Here is an 8,227-nt window from a genome sequence, read left to right on the forward strand (position 1 = left end):
TGACCCCAGCTGCTTCCCCCACCTCGTGCACTCCGACTCACTGGCCATAACAGCAAAGGCCCAGGGCGTTCCGTGAAGTTTTCTTTCAGAAGGCCGTGCCGGGCTTCTAAGTTCACCAAAGGGGTGTCCTCAGCTTGGCGAGTGCTGCAGACAGCAAACCACCAGCACCAGCTGACACGTCAGGTTTCTGTGCAAAGCCTGCCCTATTGGGCCCTTCCTGCCAACAAATGTGCTCCATCAAAGAAACACCAGGCAGAGGTCCTGATGCTCTTGAGCCTATGGATTCCAGAGTCAGCAAAAGGAAAATATGGTGAACAACCAGTTAAGGTCCCCTGACCCCAGAGCCAGCTCCCAGGTGAAGGCAACAGTTCCAGAACTCTGTTCCTCCCAGTGTGTGATGCTATATCAGTTAAAAATTTATTCTTATTGACAAGCACCTCAGTGAGAACTAAATTAGACTGGTTTTTTTCGAATATGTAGCCATTCTCATCTTCACAGAAGCAAGAAATATTATTAAAGAGGGAGAGGAAAAAATAACGGGGCGATACAGGGCATGTGAGGAAGAAACTAGAGAAGTCCTAGGTAAGACTAGCAAAGTGCCCTATTGGGGGATGCGGGCAATAGGAGCCTAGACCATTTTAGTCTTGGTGTGAAGGCTCTGAGCCTTGGAGAGGGTGATGGGGGGCGGGAGGGATCGTGTCCTTTCACTACCTGTAAAGTGGTGGGAGGCATGGTTCAAAATCGAGTAAACCTCATTTCTCATTTCTCATTACTTCTATTCAGGTTCTCCTTCACACCCCACTCAGGCCCCTCCGGCCCCTTCTGCCAGTCTTCTACCATCCCAGGCACGTCACCCAGAATTTTCCCTAAGCCCTTTCCTAACTTACTTTCTATCACTTCCTGCCCTCTAGCATGTTTTACACATTTTGCTGACATATAAACAGACTTCCATCTGCGTTGTTCCCCCACCATAGCTCCACTGTAGCTAGAGAAGGGCCTGGCTAGAGCAGACCCCCACTAAGCATATGTTGACACTTTGCATGAATGAATGCGCAAAGGACAGCATGGCCACCCACAGAACGCGTTTCAAGATCCGACCTCTTCTCTCCTCCTTCAGACACTGTGGTTTGACTTTTCTTGTTTATGTTCATCAGAGCAGAAGTCGACATCCTGATCACCTACTACTAAGACAAAAGAAGGGGTCACGTTCACGAGAATCTCAAAGTTATATAAGCCACACCAAGTGAAGGTGAGGCCGTAGATGGGAGTTTGTCAGTCTGGGCATGCGTTAGATTCCACAAACTAGCATGGTTGAGGCTTTCAACCACCTGCATGCTGGACTTCAGATGCCAGAGGGTGCCTGGTGCTCCTGCAGCACAGGTGAGATCAGGTGAGCAGGATGAGAACAGGGACTGAATGACCGTGTTGCTGCCTGGTAACACGGCTGTGTAACAGCATCACATGTGAGGCTGCTGCACCTGACCCAAACCTACCTGCCGGGATTTCCATGGTCCTTTCTGGAAAATGATTAGGGCCGATTTCAATACCCAGATAGGACTGAGATCCAGTGCTTTAGGGAAACCACTTACCTTGCCTGCAATCCCTCCTCAGGATTTCTGTAGCGCAAGAAACAGCCTATTTCCCTACGGGCCATGTCGCACAAGGGTAGGTGTGTTACAGGATATAAAGCAAACCTGTGAGTGTTGTAGGGAAGCTGCTAAGTATAAATGCGAGGCTTCCAAAATCTGGCTGTGAACCCAGTGCCCAGGAAAGTGGGTTATACCACTTACACCATTCTTTTCATGTGAAAAGACATTCTCATTTCCCAACCATAAGGTCACCAAATAAATTCTGAAGTGAAATTGGTTTATAATTTGGGACTTGCCTAGAATACTGCAGATTTAAAATCCGTAACACAAGGCAGATAAATCACAGATCACACTGGCAAAGACACATCCTGACAAGTATACTGGGCAATTTATGAACTGTTTACACTGGTTTTATTGAAATCTGGGCAGAAGCTATGGCTAATGGCTTGCGTTACCCAATGCATAGTAAGAGCTCAAGCGATAGTAGCTGTATTTTAAGAACGACAAAGGCCAAAGACTATGGTTAGTGTCTGATGTGGAAACTCTAAGACACCGCAGTGGTGGTTTTAGAAGATGCTCTTTATAAAGATTTTGGATTATTGCCCCTTTTAGTTACTTAGGTGTAAGAAGGTATTTTTCTTCTAGGCTTCCAATGTCTTTTTTGGGCCCTAAATCCAATCACCTGTGAATCTGTGCACACTTCTGAAGGAGCTCTGTGTTAAGGGACTCTGGGGATGCCTATACCTTCTTTCCAGGTGTGTTAGTTGCATTAAAGGGCAGTTGTCTCCCCAACAGTCTTCACACCTTCCTCCACAATAAACATGTCAGGTATTGCCTTTGCAGCCCAATCCTGGAGGCCAACGCACTCACACTGGGGAACGAGCAGGCGCAGAATCACTGAACAAGAATCAGCAGCATGGGAGCACCTGAGTGGCTCAGTTGGTTGAGCGTCTGACTTCGGCTCAGGTCGCGATCTCATGGTTTGTGAGTTCGAGCCCTCGCATCAGGTTCACCACTGTCAGCACAGAGCCTGCTTCGGATCCTCTGTCCGCCTCTCTCTCTGCCCCTCCCCCCACTTGTGCTCTCTCAAAATTAAATAAAAACATTTAAAAAACAGAATCAGTAGTATGGCTATGAGCTGACCTCCTTTCCTACTCCTACAAATATACAGTCTTACTTTATATAAATTATATTGACCTATAAATCAGGTTCTCCCTCTTTATTAGTTTCCACTCAATAATATCACTTTCAAGATGTACACAGGTGCTGTATGATTATTGCTTCTTCATCCTGATAACAGGTTTTTGTGTGCCTTTGTCTCATTTTACTTACTCTTTCTTCAGCCATGGTTTCCTCCAGCTTCTCGCTACCACAAACTGTGATGCAAACAGGGATCCTTAGACGTGTTGAAGAGAAGTCTATAACCAAGAACAGGGTTGTGGGAGTGTTAGGAGATACACATATAATTTCATTAGTACTGCCAGATTTCTCTCCCGCAGGTTTCTACCAGTTTATACTTTCTCCAGAATATGAGAATTCCCATTTCATTCCCATCACCAGTGCTCGCTATTTTCCTAATTATCAATCTCAGAAGTATAAAAAATTGTATCAGCCTTGTATTATCCATCTGAGGAGTATAAAGGATTATATCTTTACTGTTTTAATTTATAATTCTCTGATTATTTGTAAGCATAAGAATCTCTGATACTTAAAAGCACTTAGGTTCCCCCTGCTTGTGAATTACCAATTCACGTCTGTTCATTATTTTCTACTTTATTTTATTTTAACTGCACATCAACAGACACTTCTATTATGTTCTAGAAATTAATCCCCGTGGTTTTTAATGTTGCAAATATAGTTCCTGGTTCCCAATTGGTAAGTTGTTTTGTTACCTTTACTGACAAAAAAATCCTTCATTTTCTTGTAGTCTTAATCCAACAGCCCACTCTCTTTTTGAGATCTTAAAAAAAATTTTTTTACATGTATACATTTACTTCAAAGAAACATGTCCACAACATACTGTTAAAAGAAAAACAATGAGTTCTAAACCAGCATGTATACTATGATCCTACTTATATATAATTATTCACAAGCAATAAGTATGCCCCCTTCATTGGTTTGGGTATAAAATAAAGTCATATTTCTTTTACTATTCAAATTATAATATCACCAATCCTATTCTACTCAGTTTAACAGAAAATATCACTTTTCCTTCTTGGCTCTCCTTGCCCAAGATTCCTCAAAGTTAGTTTTGTTGATCTTTTCATAGAACTAACTCTTGGTTTTGTTGATTTGTTCCTACTGTTTTTCTATTCTTTATTTCATTTATATCTGCTTTACTCTTTATCATTTTCTTCCTTCTGCTAACTTTGCTCAACCCACTTTTAAGTTTTAGGGTATGTGCTTCAGTGTTTTATTTAGAAAGTCACATTTTTAAGTGTAGCTTTCTAATTGGTATAGACTTTAAAAACATCAATTTTAACTTTTTTCACATGAAAAGCAAATTTCTTCAATGATATCAACTAAAAAGTCCTTCTTTGTGGTGTAATTTGTATTATTTAATAAGGACTAGATTCTGAGCTCTTCTTTATATTTTATCAGCCCTCTTTGAATTCATTTATTCTTTTATCCATTAATTCACTTAACAAATATTTACTGAGCTCCTGCTATAACTGAGATATTATTTTATGTGCTGGGAAAACAGACAAAAGTTCCTGATTACCAAGAGCTTATCTTGGGGGTAGGTAGGAAGTGTAGAGCCTTAAAAGTCATTTTAAGCATTTTGGTGTTTGGGGTGCCTGGGTGGCTCAGTCAGTTAAGCGTCTGACGGGTCATGATCTTAGCCCCATGTCGGGCTCTGTGCTGACAGCTTGGAGCCTGGAGCCTGCTTCAGATTCTATGTCTCCCTCTCTCTCTGCCCCTTCCTCGCCCATTCTCTGTCCCTGTCTCAAAAATAAATAAAACATTTAAAAAATTAAGAATTTTGGAGTTTACCAAAATAACAATAATAATAAAATAACAGCTGATACACATATTGCATTACCATATGCCAGGCACTGTTCCAAGGACATTATACATATTAATTTACCTAATCCTCTCGACAACCCCACCTGAATGATGAGGAAGCCACAGCACAAATAGCTTAAGTAACTTGCCCAAGATCAGGGAGCTGGGTCACATGACTGATTGGGTCTGATTCTAGAGCCTGTGCTCTTACACACTACCTTGCACAGTCTCTGACTGGGATGGGAAACCACTGTATGAATACCATAACTGATCTAGATGTTAGGTTTAGTTAGGCTATTATGTTTTCACCAGGCTACAGGTGGGGCAAGAGTAGAAAACGAAGACCAATTAGGGACTATTTCAATAGGCACAACAAGAGATGATGGTGATTTGGACTAATTAGTAGCAATGGAGGAGGTATGAGGAGTCACATTCTGGATTTGTTGACAACTGGGCAGTGGAGTATTGAAGAGAGAGGAGTCACTGATGATTTCAAGGTTTTCAAAGATGCAGTTGTCATTTTGCTAAATGGGGAAGAGTTCCTAAAGAACACATTAAGGGAAGAAAACTCCCTTAATCTTTTAGATGCCATTATATAAGGGGGTCAGTAAGATCCCTTTTAGATGTCATCAGACACTCTGGTGAGATTTGAATAGACTGTTGTATATGTGAGTCTGGAGTTGAGAGTCCAGATCTGTCCAAGAGATAAAATTTGTAACATTACCATATCAACTTAAAAAACTAGAAGATACCACCAAGGAAGAGAGAATAGGTCAAAAAGGTCCAAGGACTGATCTTGGTGTATTCCAGCATTAAGAAGGCACAGAGATGCAGAGGAAATGAAAAAAGAAAATTAAGATGAGCAGCCAGTGAAGGTGGTGTAAAACCAGGAGGCTACAGTTCTATAGAAGCCAAGTGAATCGAGTGTTTGGAGGAGAAAGTAATCTACTTTATCAAATACCAGTAATAGGTGACATTTAGTACCACTATTCGTTTTTCTAAACTGATGTTTCAGCAACACTGCCACAAGATCTTATTAGTCATAATCATTTAGTGGTTTTCTTTTATTTCTTGTTGGTTTATGTAAAAACTCATAAATCTACAAGGAGATAGTTTTGTGTCCTTTCCTCATTTCCTATGAATATGCCTTTGTGGTAGTTGTTAGAAATGTCCACCGATATTTCCCTATCTTCCCCTTTCTAGGCCCATTCATAGGATTCCACTTCCTGCCTTGCCAGTACATGGGTGGAGCCATGTGGCTATTTCTGGCCAACTGAGTTTTGAGCAAGTGACATTGTTGCTTTGGAACCACAGCATTTAATTGTGGATGCCAGACCTTCCCAAGTTGTCATCTTCCCTTAGACGTAATGACTGGCAATGTTTAAGATGATGGCTTTTCCATCAGCCTCCCTCTCCGAGGGACAACGAGCCCGACCCCTCTGCCAACCCATAAGGAACGTTTAGTGTGAGCAAGAAATAAACTTGTGGAGGCGAAGCCGTGGTGGCCGCTGTCCCGCCCTCAGCTGTCTCGTGGGACAGCGATCACAGGCAAGTTCTCAGCTCCCTCCTGCCTTGGGTTCCCGCCGGTGCTCTTGCCAAAACGGCCGTATCTCCCCCGTGGACCCAACCAAAATCACCTTCCAAGTGTCTTCACAAAGATTTTTGGCCAAGGAGACCTTGTACCTGCCTCCACGACGGCATCCTCAGCCTGGGGCGCCGGAGCTCAGGCGGCCCCGCGCAGCCCCCCAGTGGAGCGCGCTCCGGGAGCCCCGCGCAGCCGCGGCCGCCGCTCGGGCTGCGGTGGGGAAGCCCTGCCCCCGGCCCGCCTCCTCGCCCGCACCCCGGCTGCGGCGACCGCGGCTTCGAGGACCCAACCCCCGGCCCTGCCGGAGCGAGGGTGGCCGTGACCCCAAGGGCAACGTACAGCGCCGTCTTTCCCGTCTTCAGCCGCATCTCCCGGGAAGTGGGCCCGGAGACCGTCGACCACGGATACGCGCCCACCGCGCTGGGGGCGCTGCCTACACCTAGGAGACGCTCGGGCCGCGCAGAGTTCAGGGGCCGCCCGCAGCCCCGCCCCCCGGGCCCGTGCCCGCCCCCTCCTTCCTCCCGCCGGCCTCCTGGCGCCCTCTGGACGCCCAGCGGTGGCTCAGGCGGACGGCCGGGGTCTCTGCACGCCTGCCCGCCTCCATCGCCGGCCGCCCGTGGGGGAGGAGGGCGCCGTGCGTGGGCCCAGCAACTGGCTCAAGGGCCTGACCGCCGTGGGCGTCAACTTCACCACCTTCGACCTCGTGCAGCTGGTGCTGAGGCATCTGCAGACCAGCCGCTATTGACACAGGGAGCTGAGCTTCGCCGTGCGGGGGACCACTGACCCTTTTGTGTCTGAGCACGTGGGGCCAGGGTGCGCTTGGTTCCACCCTGGGAACCACCTCGGAGCACGCTGTAGAACAAGCTGGGCGCCTGGACTCTGTCCCAGAGTAAAGCCAGCGGCTCCTGAAATGCCACGTTGGGACTGGTGGGCGGGGGCTCCCAGAGTCTCCCCCTCCCCGCTTCCCAGGGCTGGCGCTGTCCCCTGGAGGCTTTGCCTTAAATGCCCAGAGCTGGGAGTGACCAGCGCCACCTCCTGGCACTCTGTGACCTTGGACATGCTCCTAGTTGTACTGACCACCTGCCCAGGGGACTGAGAGCCAGACTCCACCCGCACAACGGGAGGAAACTCCACAGAGTCTAAGGAGAGGCCTGGCCTTCGGGCCCTAATGAGGTGGGGCCAACCTCCTGCTCAGCTGGAGCTATAAATGCAGCCTTGCCCAGCCCTGCCCCTCCCTACCTGTGCTGCCTTTCCCAGATGACCGGACGCCTCTGTCACCAGAGGAGAGAACAGGCTTCTCCCAAGAGAAGGACCCTGGACTCGACAGCCAAAGTAGGGCCCCAGGAGTGGGTCTTCCTCTCTGTTGCCTACTCACCCAGTTTGTGATGGTCCCGGGAGGGTCATACCTCCTCCCGGCAGCAGGATCTGAAGAGTTGACATGGATTTGGGTCTGAGTCCTAATCTGGTGGCATCTGTTGAAAACTGGGCGCCCAGGTCGCCTCCTCCGGGCGGGAAAATTCCCATCCCTCTCCCACAAGTCACACCAATGAGGCCCGGCCTCAGGCCCTGACCCTCTGTTCGTGGCACAGCAGCTCCTGGGGGGACTTGTGGCAGCTGTCACCGCCCTGGCTCCCCCCTGAGTGGACACTTGGCCAAGAACAGGGTGATTTAAGGTCCACAGGGTTTTCTGATTTCCATAAACAGAGTGCAGAGAGGCAGCTAGCAGCCTGATCTTCCAAAGTGGGAGCCCCTGAGACAGTGTGTGGCCTAGGTGTGGCGGCTCGCAGGGGGTGAGGTGCCTCAGGGAAGCGGTCTCATGGAGAAGTCCACCGGGGCCTGCTAGGTGTCGCAGGGATACAGAAACACTCATTTCCGAGTGACGTTTGGAGTTTCTTGATTCCCTTTGGTTTTGGTTTTCAGTCTGGGTGACCCCGCACCTGACCTGTGCGGTCTGGTTCCAGGCAGAGGGTGACCAGAGGGCCATTTTTCATAGATGGCTCTGCAGCCACCGTATGTGAAAGGGTCTGAGAGGGCGTGTTTGCTTCCT

The 8,227-nt window shown here is 47.7% G+C and overlaps 1 long non-coding RNA gene across 1 annotated transcript in view; it reads right to left on the minus strand.

Moving 5' to 3' along the window:
- The window catches only part of LOC144616052 (uncharacterized), a 61,890-nt gene extending 55,264 nt beyond the window's left edge, over positions 1–6,626 (minus strand). Inside the window, exons 1-2 of the long non-coding RNA XR_013554931.2 lie at positions 6,520–6,626; positions 2,922–3,007 (exon numbers count right to left, since the gene is read on the minus strand). This is a non-coding gene — a long non-coding RNA (uncharacterized LOC144616052). The remainder of the gene's footprint in view (positions 1–2,921; positions 3,008–6,519) is intronic.
- Positions 6,627–8,227: the final 1,601 nt, after the last annotated feature.

This window comes from Panthera onca, chromosome B1 (genome assembly GCF_046562875.1).
Source record: "Panthera onca isolate mPanOnc1 chromosome B1, mPanOnc1 haplotype 2, whole genome shotgun sequence".
Lineage (NCBI taxonomy): Eukaryota > Metazoa > Chordata > Mammalia > Carnivora > Felidae > Panthera > Panthera onca.